Consider the following 18055-nt stretch of genomic DNA (forward strand, 5'->3'; position numbering starts at 1 on the left):
CCCCTCTCCTCTCCTGAAGTATGGTGACCCTTAGGTTAAACCACCACTAGTCATCTCTTGCGAGACGTGTAAGATTTAAAAGGGACCTAAGGGGCAACTTTTTCATGCAGAAGGTGGCGTGTACATGGAATGAGCCTCCAGAGGAAATGGTGGAGTCTGATACAATTATAACATTTAAGAGGCATCTTGATGGGTACATGAATTGGAAGAGTTTAGAGTGCTATGGGCCAAATACTGGCAATGGGACTAGATTAATTTATGATATCTGGTCAGTATGGACAAGTTCCTTTATTCACTCATGGGATTAGGGCATCACTGGCCAGGCAGCATTTATTGCCCATCCCTCATTGCCCAGAGGGCAGTTGAGAGTCGACCACTTTGCTGTGGGTCTGGAGTCACATGTAGGCCAGACCAGGTAAGGATGGCAGTTTCTTTCCCTAAAGGACTTTAGTGAACAAGATGGGTGTTTCCTCCGACAATGGCAATAGATTCATGGTCATCATTAGATTCTTAATTTCAGATATTTACTGAATTCAAATTCCACCATCTGCCGTGGCGGGATTCAAACCCAGGTCCCCAGAACATTATGGGTCTCTGGATTAACAGTCTAGCACTAATGCCACTAAGCCATCACCTCCCCTGGAGAGTCCTGTTTCTGCGCTGTACAATCCTATGACACTAATGAGAGAGCAGCCCTATGGACTGGTAACACTGTGGTGACTTTACCTTTATCCCAGTCAATATTAGGATTAATTCAAATATTAGCTGCTCCGTGTGACTTCTGTAGTTTTCGTGGAAAGTTGTTGCTTTGTTTCCTTCCTGCTACTGGCAAAGACAATTAAACTGGCTGTGCATGTATTCTACAGGACAATATCGCAAGTTTATTCCATACTGGCTGAGGTTTTAGCTTTCCTCAGGCACTTCATCTCCCACAGTTCCCCAACACAGTGCAGTATGCATGCGCAGAGCCAGCCAGCTGTGTGTGTACAAAGACTGGGATCTTCACTCTGGGCTTCAGTTACAACAAGGAGGAGGCTGAGAGAGAATGCAGGAATGAATGAAGCCGTACTGCCCTCTCGGAGAAAGCTGTTCTTCGCTTTTTGTTAGGAGGGAGGGAGTTGGCTGGTTTCGGAAAGTTGTTGGTAAGTTTCTGGAGAAAGGTATTGCACTCCCTGGTGTTTTGTTGCTTTCCTTTTACAGTGGAAGTCAGCATGTTTGGGCGAGGGTGTGAAGTAAGGGATTTTTATTTTGCTTATGTAGCTGGATAAAGTTGTGTTTTGGTTTGATAAAGTTAGTTTTGTGTAGTATTTACTGAGCTGCTTAGCTCCTTCACTAATGAAACAATGTGTCCCAGTCTTGAAAGTGAAATGTAGCGGGGGGTGCGTGCAATGTACAGTGTGTGTGTGTGTGTGTGTGTGTGTGTGTGTGTGTGTGTATGTGTGTGTGTGTGTGTGTATTTCTGTGTTTGAGTGACTGTTTTTTAATTAAAAAACAAGAACTTCATCTTCACTTGGAGTTCGAAGCTGAAGAGTTGAGGTTTTTATTTTAATTCTCTAGAGCAGGATCCATGAATATTCCTGGTGGGAGAAGCTGGTTGATGTGAACGAGAACACGTCCCAGTGACAAAGCAACGACAACGAACTTGTTAACATTCTCCTCTCCAGGGGTGTCCTATTACCGGGAAACCAGTGTTTCACTCGGAACCAGGCGAGAAAATGCAATATGTTTGAAGTTTGATCTCGTAGGTACTATGGCTCCTCTCGTTAATTCCCCAATCCTTAATTTTTTTTTGTTGAAAAATTGCCAACTGTCGATGTTTTGTTGCGCTTGGGATAATAAGACCATAAGAAATAGCAGGAGCAGGCCGTTCGGCCCCTCGAGCTTGCTCTGATATCCTGTAAGATCTGGCCCTAACTCCACTTTCTTCTTTGCCCCCAGTAATCTTTCACCCCCTGATAGATCACAACCACTTTTGGATATATTCAATGACACTGGCTCCAGGGCTGCCTGCAGTAGAGAATTCTAAAAGTTAACAACATTCCAAAAGAGACAATTCTCCCCCCACCCCCCCATCTTTGCTGGAAATGGGAGACCTGTTGTAAGACCATAATAACTAGGAACAGGAGTCAGCTGTTCAGCTCTTGAACCTTTCAATGGGATCATGGCTGATCTGATATTCCTCATGTCCACTTTCCTGCCCTTTCCCCATAACCCTTGATTCCCCTACTGATAGATTATTTATTTATCTGTCTCAGCCTTAAATATACACAGGGACTCTGCCCCTACAGTTCTCTGTGGCAAGGAGTTCCAAAGACTCTCAACCCTCTGATAGAAGAAATTCCTCCTCATCTCAGTCTTAAAATGGCACCCCTTCATTCTGAGACTATGCCCTCTGGTCTTAGATTCTCCCATTAGAATCCTATAATTTCTGATGAAGGGTCTAGGCCCAAAACGTCAGCCTTTCTGCTCCTATGATGCTGCTTGGCCTGCTGTGTTCATCCAGCTCTGCACCTTGTCTCGGATTCTCCAGCATCTGCAGTTCCTACTATCTCAGAATCCTATAATACACTCGTTTCTATATGAGTCTCATCTCCTAACATAGCAGAAAAATTAAAACCACTTATAATATTCAACAAAGAACTGCACAATTGGATATGCATTGGGTGGCGGGGGGAATATCCATGTATTTTCATTTGGGAAACATTTGTGTTGTTATTTAAAAAGAGGTTGTAATTCCATGAATATTTGGAGGGAAGTCTGGTGACTTCTTATTTGCTTTTGTTTTGGATTTTACGGTTCTTTTAACAGACTTATTATTCCTGTGATATTTTGCATGTTTACACACTAGTGGTAGGAGATCTTGATTGACTGACTTTTTTTTCTAAAAAGGCAGTTGTGGTCAATTTCTAACTTTTCCTTGTTAATGAGAGGTTTTGTTTATTTAATGTTGTGAAATTGTTTTGCCCTTTTTAATGGAGCAAGTTTTTGCAGGTAGGCAAGCCTTCTAATTATAGCAAAATTATGGTGATAATTCATGGATTTTGCTGCTTTTTGTCCCCCCTGCCAATGATCACTGGAAATGTTTGTCACGATACAGAGGCCACCTCCAACGGATTGAAAAGGAAACAGCTGATATTGTGGAGGTTAATCATTTGGGCAGTAAATGGATATGTGTTGAGCATAACTTACAAAAAAGCAAATGGGTGTCAACTGTATAACTTATGAAAAGCACAAGGTGTAAATAAGTAATGAGGAATTGCAACATGAGTAATTTATAATTCTGCAATCCACAATATATTTCTTATTGTGTGTGTAAAGTGGTGAATCCTTTGTAGCCATCTAAAGTGATGTTGTTGACTCTGGCAGAAACGTCAGCCTCTCTGCTCCTATGATGCTGCTTGGCCTGCTGTGTTCATCCAGCCCTGCACCTTGTTGTCTCGGATTCTCCAGCATCTGCAGTTCCTACTATCTCTTGTTGACTCTGAAGTTTCTTTTGCTTTGCTTGTTTTATTTTGTAAGAGACTGTAGAGAATTAAGTAACTCAGTTTGAGTCTAGATGATTAGCAAATTGCACTCCATTTGCTGTACTAGTTACATTGTCTGAATTCCCTGATTAGATTGCTGCTGTGTAATGTACACCTATTGGGTATCTTATACGTACAATAGTTGAGAATCACAGAATCTGGGTTAAGATCCTATCTATTATTCACTACTTCAAAACTGAAATTGTTTCATGAGTAGAGCTTCCTAGTTATAATTCCACAAGGCAAAATCATCAAGAAGCTCTGAATTTATCAGATTCTGTGACTAGCATGAAGTCTATTTTTATAGTAAACTGTTTTCTTCCCCGAAACCTAGGTTTATCTCCAGCTCAGAATTGCAAAGAGATAAATTAATTTAGGTTGTAAAGGTAATAAGTTGATATAGGCTCACTCATTTCCAGCTCTCAATGAATAAGAGTTTTGTATTGATTAGATTAGATGGTAGCACATGTGACTTTGAGTTGGTAGACTATACTTTTGAAGAAAGGGTGCGCAATCTAGGGATTTGTGATTGCATTATTGGGTACTGCCTCATTAATGAGGTATGAAGCCAGAATATGCCTATTCTGGATGTTTAGGTTGGTATATGAAAATGTATAGAACTGATTTAGAATGACAACTTTCATCCTCCTGCCAACACCTAAAATCTGATTAACTGGGTTGTAATTTCTTTTGTGTGGAGTGACATACAAATCTGAGCCTGTTTTACTCCATTGGAATAATTAGGAAAAAGGGTAGTTAGGTGCGTGAGAGACAGTTGGCTTCAAGAAACCAGTTCTGCTCCAGAGTTAGTTTGTCTTGATCTTGCTTTTTTTTCTTTATTTGCTTTGAAGGACTAAAAGAATGATACCCAGACTTCAATGGTTAAGTTAGGAGGAGGGATTATATAAATTAGACCTGTTTTCTGTAGAATTTGGAAGATTTAAGGGGTGATTTGATTAAAGACTTCAAGATTTTAACTGGAAAAGACAGCTTGGATAAAGATAAACTATTTACACTGGTTGGGGATTGGAAAACTAAGGGGCATAGCCTGAGAATGAGGGCCAGACCATTCAGGAGAGATGTTAGGAAGCACTTCTACACACAAAGGGTGGGAGAGATTTGGAACTCTCTTTTACAAACAGCAGCAGATGCAAAATCAGTTGTTAATTTTAATTCTGCCATAGATACATTTTTGTTAAGCAAAGGTCTTCAGAATATGGGCCAAGGGCAGGTATGTGGAGTTAGGCCACAGATCAGCCATGATCTTATTGAATGGTGGAACAGGTTCAAGGGGCTGGATGGCCTACTTCTCTTCCCGAGTTCCTATATCCTTTAACCTAACAATCTGTCTGAGAAACCATATTTCCTCATCAATGCAAAGCCTTACAGACTCAGACATTTTAATAACCTCAAATTTGATAACCCCTTTTCTGAATTTGACAGAATGCCAATCTTGACCTCTTTTATGCTGTTTTATTTCACTTAACCATAACGCTGCAGTTCACTTTACAGATGTCAGCTCAGTAAGAGAATAGGCTGAGGTTGTTGGAATTCTGAAAGGTGAGTGGAACACTAAGCTTCTTGGAATTTTAATCTCTTAACCAGCTTGATGAAAGGATGGAATATTTTGCTTTTGTAGATTTGCTTCTCGTGAGTATGTCTTAGCACTAATCTATGAAATTACTGAAATTCATACTACTCCTGCTTGGTATATCTGAGAGTGTATCTCTTGCTTGGAATGTGTTTTAGCTAAGCTTCGTGAAGGTTTCTTTGCCTTTTTCACAACTAATAACTTGTCTTTTAAAGTAATACAATGTTGACGTGCCTTCTCTGGTTAATAATTGGGGAGGGGAAAAATGTCACCGAGTCAAAGAAGGAAATGTTAGGACAGGTGACCAAAAGCTATTTCTTTTCTCTGGGCAGTGAGCTGGAGTGAAAGAAGGTTTAGGGAGGCATTTCAAGATTGCAGGACTCAGACAGCTGATGCTGCAACTGCCAATATTGGGAACAAAGGGGAAAATGGGAAAAACACAAACTCCAGAGTTGGAGGAAATTAAAGTTTATCAAATATTGTGTAGGATTGAGTGGTTTTGAGGTAGGAAGGGCCGAAGACATGGAGAGGTTTGATCACCAAGGATGAGAAATTGAATATAAAGTCATTGGCTCTGGAGACATTGTAGTTCAGCTTGCACAAGGTTGTTTACTTGGTGAATGCAAATCACTGAAGCCAAACAATGGTCTCCTCATTTGCTGAGTTTAAGATGACTTCTCTGATCCTTTGTTTGAGGGAGGACGGTCCTCAATCACGTATAGTATTGTTAATGTTTTTCCACAAGTGTAAAGGGGTTTGCATGATGGTCCCAGCAGTGGAGGTTGGCTCTGCAGGGTTGAACTGAGCCTGTTTGACAACAATCACTTTTGATATGATAGTTCAAAGTCCACCATTTAACGGATGGAGTTCCTCACAAGGAACCTGTTTGTGACTTCCTGTGTTTCCCATTCCTTGATACAAAGGATATCTGCTGGTGGATCTTGCTTAGGAAGGCTGCTTCATACCAAAGTGGAAAGTGGGCAGTGGGTGGGTTGAAAAATGTCATTGTGGGGTGGTTGAATATGTTACAGTGTGGATGGTTTCAACTCATTTGTGGATTTTCATCAGTTAGCAGAATTGTCGGCAATGATGTTCATGAGGACAGGAAGGCAGGGACTGATGTTGACCAGAGGTTCCAGCTATGATGTGCATTATTTCAATTGTGACCAGGATAATTTGAAAATTAGAAGTACTGAGAGACCAGATCAATGAGGAAAGGGCTAATGGATGAATAGGACCTAGTAACCCTGATAAATGTGAGGTGATGTAATTTGGAAGAAGGAACAAGACAAGGGAGTACTCAATGAATAGCAGGATACTAGGAAGCTCAGAGGTACAGAGGGATCTTGGGGAATTGAGGATCTTGAGGGAACTTGTCCACAGATCCCTGAAGGTGGCAGGTCTGGTTAGTTAGGGCAGTTAAGAAAGCATATGGATGCTTGCTGTTACCAATCATGGCATTGATTGTGGGAACAAGGAGGTTGTTATAACTGTACAGGACCTTGGTTAGGCCACAGCTGGAGTACTCTGTGTAGTTCTGGTCACGGAACTACAGGAAGGAAGTGATTGCACTGGAGGGGATAGTGAGGAGATTCACCAGGATGTTGCCTGGGATGGAGCATTTCAGTGATGAAGAAAAGCTGGCTAAACTCGGACTGCTCGAAACAAAACAGAGGAGGCTGACGGGGGAGGTGTACAAGATATGAGGAGTATGATAGCGTGAATAGAAAGCAGCAGTTCCCCTTAGTCAAAGGGTCAGTAACAAGGAGACAAGGCTCTTGTGACATGGTGGTATTGCCCTACCTGTGATCTAGGAGGCCAGGGTTCAAGTACTGTCTGAGGTTCTGAGGACCCGAAACATTAACTCTCTGTTTTCTCCTTCACAGATGCTGCCAGACCTGCTGAGCTTTTCCAGCAACTTTGTTTTTGTTCCTGATTTACAGCATCCGCAGTTCTTTTGGTTTTTTTTCCCAAGTACCATCTGTTCCGCAGGTGTGTTATAACATCTCTGAGAAGGTTGATTAAAATTATGCCCCTTTTGTTAGATGCTTTTTTCAAAGTTAAAAGAACGAGGTTTAGAGGGAATCTGGGGGGGTAACCTTTTCAGCCAGAGGGTGGCTGGGGTCTGGAATGTACTGACTGGGAGAGAGATGAAGCAGGAAAACACACAACTTTGAGAAAGTACTTGGATGAACATCTGAAACATCACAATACTCATGGCTATGGGCCTAGTGTGGGAAAGTGGGAGTCGTGTAGGTAATTATTTTTGGCAGTTCAGACTCGATGGGCTGAAGGGCCTCAGTTGTACTATATGATTCTAGGTTCTTCAGAATATGGACAAATTACATGAATGGTGCGAGGTTATAAGGGAACTCAAACTGGCTAGGAGAAACTGGAGATTTAACAGCATGAATAATGGATTTGGTGGCAGATGGCTGAAGTACGAATGAAGGCAGGGTACAGAAATGGTCAGAAGTAGTTTTCAGCAATGATTGGAGGGTGGATGTTTTGCTAAGCCGTGATGAGCACAGTTCTGACAGGAACTGTGAAGGATGAAATAGATGACAAGTTTCTAATAGGATTATATATCAAATTTTATATTTCCAATATTTAACTGGAGAAAATTATAGACAGTCTGATAGTGAGTAGCAAGCGGTCTTTAGCAGAGGAACTGGAAAATTCCAATGGAGTTGAGCAAGGACACCTGAAATACTTTTAAAACATCAAATAAAAATCACATTGATTAAGTTAAGTAGTTTGTTGCTACTACCTGACACAGAGTTTGCTAAATTTTAAGAAATAATTTAAATTGTGGCTTTTGTTTTGTTGCGATATTTGCTTGTTGTATAATCTTAAGAATGACTATTGGATTTTTGCCAGCATTTGAATTATAATTATAATGTTATTCTGGCTATTCTTTAACTTGTTACTGTCTATGATCAATAATTCCCTCAAATGTGGGAGAATGATGATGAGATAAAACAAAGAACTGTGGATGATGTAGATCTGAAACAAACTACAGAAATTGCTGGAGAAACTTGGCAGGTGTGGCAGCATCTACAGAAAGAAAGCAAAGTTAACATTTTGAATCCAGTGACCCTTCCTCAGAAGACCAGCCTGAACAAAGGTCACTGGACCTGAGATTTTTGATGAATTGAGCTGAAGTCAAAAACGTCAACATAAACAATTTTCCTTTCCTAGTTTTCTTTGTTTTCTACTTTTTATTTTGTGAAACAAAACATGATTCAAAAGACAATTTAGCCTACCTTAGTCTTTCAATATGGAAAAATGTGAAAATCTTCAGTATACTGTAGGGTTTGTTTAAAAATTCAGCATTTCATCTTTTCTACAATGTATGTTTACTCTGTATAATGGATGTCCTACCATTTTTGTTCTCCTTTTGCAATTTAATTTAAGCTAACTTTGAATGTACTTTCTATTACCTCTATAAAATCACCTTCGATGCTCCAACCTTTTTTAAAAAGCCTATTTTTGCAGTCATAGAATCATAGAATAACACAGCATGGAAACAGGCCCTTTGGCCCAAACTGGTCCATGCTGTCCACTCAGCTAGTCCCAACTGCCCATATTTGGTCCATATTCCTCTAAACTCTTCCCATCCATGTACCTGTCCAAATGCTTCCTAACTGTCACTGTTGTACCCGCCTCAACCACTTTCTCCGGCAGCCCATTCCATATACGCATCACTCTCAAGTCCTTCTTAAATCTTTACCCTCTCACCTTAAACCTATGCCCTCCAGTTTTCAATTCTCCATCCCGAGGAAAAAGAATATATGCACTCACCTATCAATGCCCCTCATGATTTAATACACTTCGATATGGTTACCCCTCATTCTCCTACGTACCAAAGAATAGTCCTATCCTGGTCACCCTCTCCCTATCACTCGGGCCTGTTGGTCCTGGCAACATCCTCGTAAATCTTCTTTGCACACTTTCCAGTTTAACCATGTCTTTCCTATCAATACTCCAAGTGCGGCCTCACCAATGACTTGTACAACTGTAACATAACATCCCAACTCCTGTACCCAATGCCTTGACCAATGAAGGCCAGCATGCTAAATGCCGTCTTCACCACCCTGTCCAACTGTGATGCTGCTTTCAACGAACTATATACATGTACTCCTAGGTCCCTCTGTTCCATAACACTCCTCAGGAACTTCCCATTTGGCAAGTCTTTTCAGATTTAGGCATGAAGCACTAGATACTGACTGGGTGGCACAGTGGCTCAGCAGTTTGCAGGGCTGCCTCATGGTGTCGGGGACCCAGGTTCAATTCCAGCCTTGGGTGACTGTCTGTGTGGAGTTTGCGTGTTGTCCCTGTGTCTGTGTGGGTTTCATGGAACATAGAACAGTACAGCACAGTACAGGCCCTTCGGCCCACAATGTTGTGCCGAACTTTTACCCGAAACCTAAGGTCTATCTAACCTCCACCGCTACCTTATACTATCATCCATATGCCTATCTAATAGCCGCTTAAATGCCCCTAATGAGGCCGACTCACTACCCTCTCCGGCAATGCATTCCACGATCCGACCACTCTCTGAGTAAAGAGCCTACCTCTGACATCTCTCCGACACCTACCTCCTTTCACTTTAAAACTATGTCCCCTTGTAAAAGCTACCTCCACCCTAGGAAAAAGTCTCTGGCTGTCTACTTTATCTATACCTTTGATCATTTTGTACACCTCTATCAAGTCACCTCTCATCCTTCGTCGTTCTAAAGAGAAAAGCCCTAGCGCTCTCAACCTTTCCTCGTAAGACCTTCCCGCCATTCCAGGCAACATCCTGGTAAATCTCCTCTGCACCTTTTCCAACGCTTCCACATCTTTCCTGTAATGAGGTGACCAGAACTGGACACAATACTCCAGATGTGGCCGAACCAGGCTTTTGTATAGCTGGAGCGTAACTTCACGGCTCTTGAACTCAATCCCTCTATTAATGAAAGCTAATTTTTCTCCAGGTGCTACGGTTTATCCAGGGATAGGGTAGGGGCTCCGTCTGGGTGTGATGCTGTTCGGAAGTTCGATGTGGCTGAATAGCCTGTTTCACGCTGTAGGGATTCTATGATTCTTAACCTGTAGTTTCTGTCTCCAGTGTTCAAATGATGTAAGTTTTTCTTAGTAACCAGATCTCAATTCTGTACAGACAGCCAAAGAATTTTTGTCAGGATTTTCTCCAGTTTGTATCCTGTGTATCTTGGATTTATCCTTCATTTTCTCACCAGTTATGGAGAATGTATATTTAATTTTGATAAATGAGGTGCTGTATTTTGGAAAGGGAGATCAGGGCAGGACTTACACACATAATGGTAATGTTCTGGGGAGTGTTGCTGCACTAAAAGACCTTGGAGTGTAGGTTCATAGTTCCTTGAAAGTGGAGTCCCAGGTAGACTGGATAATGAAGAAAGCATTTGGTACGCTTACCTTTATTGGTTAGTGCATTGAGTATAGGAGTTGGGAGGTCATGTTGCATCTGTACAGGACATTGGTTACGCCAATTCTGGAATACTGTGTGTAATTCTGGTCTCCCCGCTATAGGAAGCGTTCAAAAAGGGTTCAGAAAAGTTTTATAAGGATGTTGCCAGGGTTGGAGGGTTTGAGCTTTAGGGAAAGCTGAATAGGCAGGAGCTATTTTCCCTGATGCGTCGGATGCTGAGGGGTGACCTTTATAGAGGTTTATTAAATCATGAGGGGCATGGATAGGATGAATAGCCGATGTCTCTTCCCTGGGGTGGGGGAGTCCAAAACCTAGAGAGCGTAGGTTTAAGAGGGGAGAGGGGAAAGATTTAAAAGGGACCTCAGGGGCAACACAGAGGGTGGTGTGTGAATGGAATGAGCTGCCAGAGGAGGTGATGGAGGCTAGTACAATGACAACATTTAAAAGGCATCTGGATTGGTAAATGGTTAGGAAGATTTCAGAGGGATATGGGCCCAATGAAGGCAAATGGAACTAGATTATTTTAGGATATCTGGTCGGCGTGGACGAGATGGCTCTATAACTCTCTATATGTCACGTCTTAGTATGATCAATGCTATGCACAATGAATTTAGCCCATTATTGCTCTGCTACCTGGCTCGCCTTTTGTTCAATTGATTCTGAAATGTCTGACCCCTCTTTAGTTTTCCCAGTGGTTTTCCTGATTTAGTACAGTGGAACAGTTTTACTGCATCAATTTTCCTGAATCCAGTAATATTGTGTAAATTGCAATGTAAGTTGCCAGCAGAAATGGTAAATCTTTGTGTCCTGAGGTATCCCACTCAGTAGTTCATCATTGCTAACATCCACCTCCCCAAATAAATGTGTATAATTTATTTTCATTTAAAATTCATTTATTCAATTTTCAGTAATTTTCAACAGTTAGCCTAAACGGAATTTTGGCATTTATTGCTAGAGGAATAGAGAATAAGAGTAAGAACTGTTACTGCAACTGTATAACACATTATTGAGACAGCACTTGAAGTGTTGTGTACAACTGTGGTCCCCTTACTTATTGAGGGATGTTGTTGTATTGCAGGAAGTTCAGAGAAGGTTCACTAGATTCTAGAGACGAGAAGTGAAATAACTGCATAGAGGCCAGTATCCTGTCACCAAGTCATAATTTATTTACATGTGCACCATATATGGGCTCTGACCAGCCAGTTCAAAGCCAGACCCTAGCCTGAGGAGACCTTTTGAATCTCCTGTTTATACCTGTCAGCCAGGGCTCCCTTATTAGCCCAGGTTAGCAACCCCAATCAAGGAATTTGTCAATGCGATCCACCTGGCCATGGTCCCAGTCACTACAGGGGTTTATTATATGAAGAGAAATGTAGCACTTTAGGCCTATACTCTTGGGAATTTAGAAGAATGAGTGGATATCTAGTTGAGGTATATAAGATGTTGAAGGGGATTGACAAAGTAGACGTAGAAAGGATGTTCCCTCATGGGGAAATCTAGAATGAGAGATCATCAATTTTAGGATAAAATGGAGCAGATTTAAAAGACAGATGAAGAAAAATTACTTCTCTTAAAGGGTCGTGAATCTGTGGAATTCACCACCCCAGATTGCAGTGGATGGTGGGACATTGAGTAAATTTAAGGAGGAGATGGACAGATTTTTAATGAGGAATGGGTTAAAGGGTTATGGGGGAGTGGATAGGAAAGTGGAGTTGAGGCTGACATGATCATCAAGTGGTAGAGGAAGTTTGAGGGGCTGAATGACCTACTCCTTCTCCTAATTCTTATGTAAATCGTTCCAGTATTAAGTTTAATTCATTTATACTACAATAATTGATATTTACTTGGGCATTTTATATTGTGAATGTCGAATTTCATCTTCAACTCTACCACCATTTCAGCCAGCCTCTCTTATAAATGGCTTAATAAATATGGTTTAATATTAAACCCGCTGTGTTCCCAGGTTAAGTTTTTGACTTGAAAATTTTGGGTTTTTTTTGTAAAAGGATTGAGAGAACTAAATCCAACCCTGTAATTGCTGTGAGGATTACTGTGCTAAGTATTTCTTTTTTTCTGTACCATCAATGTAATTTATATGCAGCTGAGGAAACAGAAATACGAGCTTAAGACACATTCGATTTAGTGGTTTGAAATATTTTACCAAGCATAAAATTAAATACATATTTGGTTGGGAAAGGAGGGAGCAGAGAACCAGGATCGACCAATCTGCTAGTCTGATGTCAGAGAAGGTGCAGGAGAATCAGTGGATGTGGTGTATTTTGAGTTTTAATAACTTAATTTATTAGACTTTAATTAGAGCACATGAGATGAGGAAGTAATATATTGGTTAATGTAACTAAATTAGTAAGAGCCTGTAGTGATTGGAATGAGGGTCAAGTGGATCTCATTGACCGAGATCCTTGACTGGGATTGTTAACCTGGGCCAATCAGGGAGCCCTGGTTAACAGATATAATCAGGAGATTCAGAAGTTCTCTCCATTCTAGGGACTGGCTCTGAGCTGCTGGTCAGAGTCCACGTACTGTGCACTTGTGAATAAAGGGTGACTCGGTGACAGGATACCAGCCTCTGTGCAGTTATTTCAGATTGGCAGACAGTGACTAGTGGGGTACCACGAAGATTCGTGCTTGGGCCTCAGCAATTTGCAACCTATGATTTGGATGTAGGAACCCAATGGAATATCTCCACGTGTACAGTTGAGACAAAACTGGGTGTGAGTGAGAATGATACAAAGAAGCTTCAGGAGAATTTGGATATACTGAGTGAATGGACAGCGATGTACCCGATGTAACATCATGCCGATCGTTATGAAGTTATCCACTCTGATAGGAAGAACAAGTGTGCGATATTTCTTAAATGGTGAGAGATTGGGAACTGTTCTAAAAGGACACTGGTGTCCTTGTTCATGCATCACTAACAGCTAACAAACAGGTTCAGCAAGTAACTCGAAGGCGAATGATCCATTTGATCTTTCTTACAAGAAGATTTGAGTACAGGAGTAAAGATGTCTTGCTTTATCTGTATCTAATCCCAGTGAGACAGTACCAGGAGTGTCATGTGCAGCGTTAGTCCCCTTGCCTAAGGAAAGTTGTATCATCATTGAGGGAGTGGTGCAACTGTCTTACGAGGAGAGATTGAAGAGGCAGGGCCTACATTCTCTCATTCAGGAGAATGTGCAGTGATTTCATTGAAATTTAGAAAATTCTTTTAAAGGTGTGACAGGGTAGATGCAAGAAACATGTTTCTCATGCTGCGGCCCTAAAACCAGGGGGACAGCCTCACAATAAGGGGTGTACAGTGGGGAAATGAGATGAGGAATTTCTTCACTTGATGGTAAAGCTGTAGAAATTCTGTAACACAAAGGCCTGTGGAATCTCAGTCATGGAGAATGTTCAAGACACATGTCAATAGATTAGTATGCACCAATGACATCAAAGGATTTAGGATGTGTTGGAAAATGGCTTTGATGTACAGGATGTCTCCAATTTATAAACTTCCAACTTACCAATGCTTGTACTTATGAATGGACTCCTGTACAGAGTGTCATCTTAAAGAGCTGGGATGTGAACGTTTTCTGTACTTACAAAAGGCAACTTTTATATTATCCTGCAATCTGTTCAAACTTGTGCATAAATTGACTTGTGAACAGACTCCAGGATGGAATGTGTTTGATGCCAGTTAGATGACTGGCCATGGTATAGAATGGCAAAGCAGGCTCAAGGGACTGAATAGCCTAATATTGCAGTCAGCATTTTTGTCAATGATAGACCAACTGTCTACTGAAGTTGATCAGCTTCCATCAGCAGCAAAATGGCAGAATTTTGTTTTATTGAAGGTGGGAAGTGTTAACAGGAGAGACAGACGCTGTGATCTTAGCAAATGATTGTGAAGGGAGAGACCGAGAGGTCTTGAAGAACATCAGTTTGCAACAATGGGACAACTGGTTAAGTGAGTACCTGACTGTGAGTAAGACACCTAGCCAACCTCCTTCTCCCTTCCCAGCCCAGACCACAAATCAGGATGGAAGACAACCAGTTTCTGACCCCATGTTTGTGTGAATTATACTGAGGCCAGCTCAGAATGAGCCCCACCAGATGTGAACCTAACACCTTCTGTCCTTGGCCCCATACTCTTCCCTAGTGCTCAGAACCTGCAGCATGGTCTTTCACACTCTATAACTCACTTTTGTAACCAAAAGGGCAAAAGAAGTTTTTTTTTTTTTTATTCATTGACAATTAGCTTCATTTTACAAATTATAAATTAATAGAACTCGAGCATCAGCAATCTGCGGTCGTGAGAATTGAACTCATGCCTGCCAGAGTATTAGCTCAGATTTCAGTCCACTGGTCTCGTGACAATATCGTAGCACAATCACCTCTTCTCTGTTTTGCATTTTTAATGGTTATTTTTATTAATTATTCATCTTGTTATGATTTATCTGGGAAGAGTTAAGTGCTTATGATCGTGTCCCACTCTTGCATAAGCTATTCCAAAATGGAGAAAATCTCAATGAGACTGACATGATCAGTGTTTGCCTGCCTGCCTGACTGCCATTAAGGACAAAAACTAATTCTTCCCAGCAGGAGCCCTCTTATGACAGGCAGTGTCCCTACCCCTGGAGCAAGAGGCCTGGGTTCAAGTCCCAACTGCTCCAGAAGTCTGAAATAACATCTCTGAACAGGTTAATTAGAAAAATAGGTTAAATAAAGAGCATTCTTACCAGCATTTGACATTAACAGAAAATAACGTTCTTTATTGTAACACACTTAAATTAGAAATCCTTCTGTTAAAAATTTATTACTTTGCAATTTAAGCTATACCACCTCCAAAAATTCAAATTCGCGCACACTCTCTCTCTATTAAGACAGACAAATTGTTTGACATACATAGCATGGGTGGGAAAAGAATATGGACAGTGAAATAATTCCATGGAGGCTGGTATCCCTTCAATAAGTCACCCTTGATTTACACATGCACAGTAGATGGACTCTGATTAGCTTGCTCAGAGCTAGTCCCTAGAATGAGGAGACTCTATAACTCTCGTGTTTATGTTTGTCAGCCAGGACTCCATGATGGCGATGGCCATGGCCAACAATCCCACAGGGTGAACCAGACTCTGAAGATCAGAAGTCCAGATTTCAAGGGTGTGTAAAATTGTCTTGCAGTTCCTTTTGATTTTTAGCACAGATGGCACACTCTGTAAAGTGATGGCCCTTGATTATTTCAGTGATTCTACAGTCTAAGGTCTTGTTCAAATTCTTTCTTTTAAGCTTTCTTAGTTTTTCTGTCTTTTTTCCCCCCGTACAGAAGGACAGACAGATGCTTTCTGGTTGCTTTCTTTCTCTGCTACCCTGGCATTTACAGACTTCCAGCGCAACGATCAGAGAGCTGCCATCAGGCAGCATTTCCCTAACACTATAGACTTTTGGTGCTGCTTAGGCATGTGTTCTCTTCCTCAGTGCTTGAAAAAGCAACATTGTCCAACACTACGAAAGATGTATCTTCAAATTGCAAAAGTCTCTTGCTGTTTCAGCTATATGACTGTTTGGAATTTTCTTTTTCCCTGAAACTCGTGTTTACGGTATTTATTGCTAAAGGAATAGAGTATAAAAGTACGAAAGTGTTGGTGCAAGTGTACATGGCATTAGTGAGATCGCACCTAGAATATTGCATGACGATTTTGGTCCTTTACTTCTGAAATTTGCTCACCACCCCGTTCTACCCCCCTCCCCTTGGAAAAAAACATTAAAATGTCACCCCCACACCAACAGGTTTTAAACGTAAGATAATACCTGCACATAATAAGATAGAATCTTGCTTGTGAGTTTTTTGTGGGAACTTTATCAAAGGCATTTTTTAAGGTTTGTTTAGACAATTATCAATCAGTCACTTACCATGCATCAACTTGTAAAGCTATTTTTTAGCAAAAGAAAAGTTCAATGTGGTTGGTGTGACATGGCTTAATGTTTGAGATTTTGTGCTGTGATCCGCAATTTATAGCACCCAAGAACTATGTGGGGTGAGTGGGATCAGGTGGAGTTCCTTTGTTTCATACATTTTTTTCAATACAAAATATCTTGCCACAAGTAGCAAGTGAGAAAACATTCTTTTATAAAAGTGAAGTTGATAAGCATTTGAGATGAAAGACAATGAAAAGAAACATTGAAGGAGTAGTGAAATGGAATAAAGTAGTTCCACCTATCGTGCTAGAATTGGTACAATGGAATGAATGGTCTTGTGTTATTTCTATGAAGCTGAGAGAAAGGTGGAGTGGGGGAAATATCTGTTCACCATAAGAATTTTACATCAGTGTGTAATGCAGTATAGTATGAAGGTGATTAGAGAGAGATGGACAACTTGTGGTTTAACATGCCTCGTGATTGGACAAGAGTCCATCGTGGTTATATCAGCCAGTGTGGGAATTGAACTCTTTTTGTTGGCATCGCTCTTCATCGCAAACTGGCCATCCGACCAACTGAGCTATCTGATACCATTTTGTTCATTTATTCTGTTTAATCATGTGTTCAAAGTACAACCAAAATGAAAGTGAGTAAAGGCTTTTTTGTGAGCTTCTAATGATTTCAAATGCAGATCTATTTCCTGTTCCTTAACACTTCAGCTGTAGAGAATAGGTTTGGGCAATTGTCTGCACTTGAAAAGGAAAGATTTGAATTGTGTTGATTTTGAGATGGTACAAAATTATTGGCTGAATGCTAAACACACCATGCAAATTGTTCTGGTTTAGACTTTTTTTTTTTGTTAGTAGCAGATAATTCAATTTTTGTGCCAGACATGGTAAGTATTAATTTGTTAAGATAATTACGTTTCAATACTATTGAACCCAAGATATTCATTCTAATAGTTTTTGCAGAAGGTAGACATTTTTTTTCATTTGAACCCCCTTGTGATTTCTGTGTACAGTACTAGCTGAGCATCCAAAATAAACTTTTTAACTGTGACCTTTTCATATCTTAAGCCATCTTAAAATTACTGAAATCTTTGCTTGTTAGGGAAAATTACTTCCAGTTTTCTGCCTTCAGGACAAATTAACTTCACTGTCATTGAGCCCTGTGTTTCAGCTGATGTGATCCCCATGTCAAAATGCAGATTGGGCATTGAGCGAAGCAGGTAGTGAAGGAAACTGCTTTTGTCAACACGAATGTCATCAGTAAAACTAATTTGGTTGTTATGAGTAGTTTGTGGAATTTGAAAAGTTGGATTTTGAAAAGGAAAGGATGGTTAAAATGACAGTGAAGTAATTAAATCCACCTCACTTAGAAGTAGAAGCAATTAGATCTGTTCTGCATTCGGAAGTTTATGGTATCCCAAGTTCATGGTAAAGTGCACTGGCTGCCCTCTGTATTCTCAGACCTGTTGAGTGATTTTTCATCCCCATTTCAAATGTTTCAACCCAAGTTCGTGTCTGTGTGTCTGTGTGTCTGTGTGTCTGTGTGTCTGTGTGTCTG

At 40.8% G+C, this 18055-nt stretch overlaps 1 protein-coding gene across 5 annotated transcripts in view; it reads left to right on the plus strand.

Annotated features, from left to right (window-relative positions):
- Positions 1 to 1017: 1017 nt before the first annotated feature.
- kank1a (KN motif and ankyrin repeat domains 1a) overlaps positions 1018 to 18055 on the plus strand; it is a 238018-nt gene continuing 220980 nt past the window's right edge. For 2 of the 5 annotated variants that reach the window (XM_048594924.1, XM_048594927.1), the window contains exons 1-2: positions 1020 to 1142; positions 1558 to 1741. The gene's annotated coding sequence lies outside the window, so the exon portion shown is untranslated. Of the gene's footprint in view, positions 1143 to 1557; positions 1746 to 18055 lie in introns of all 5 variants that reach the window. The other 3 variants (XM_048594928.1, XM_048594925.1, XM_048594926.1) reach the window with 3 other exon arrangements.

This window comes from Rhincodon typus, chromosome 3 (genome assembly GCF_021869965.1).
Source record: "Rhincodon typus isolate 14 chromosome 3, sRhiTyp1.1, whole genome shotgun sequence".
Classification (NCBI taxonomy): domain Eukaryota; kingdom Metazoa; phylum Chordata; class Chondrichthyes; order Orectolobiformes; family Rhincodontidae; genus Rhincodon; species Rhincodon typus.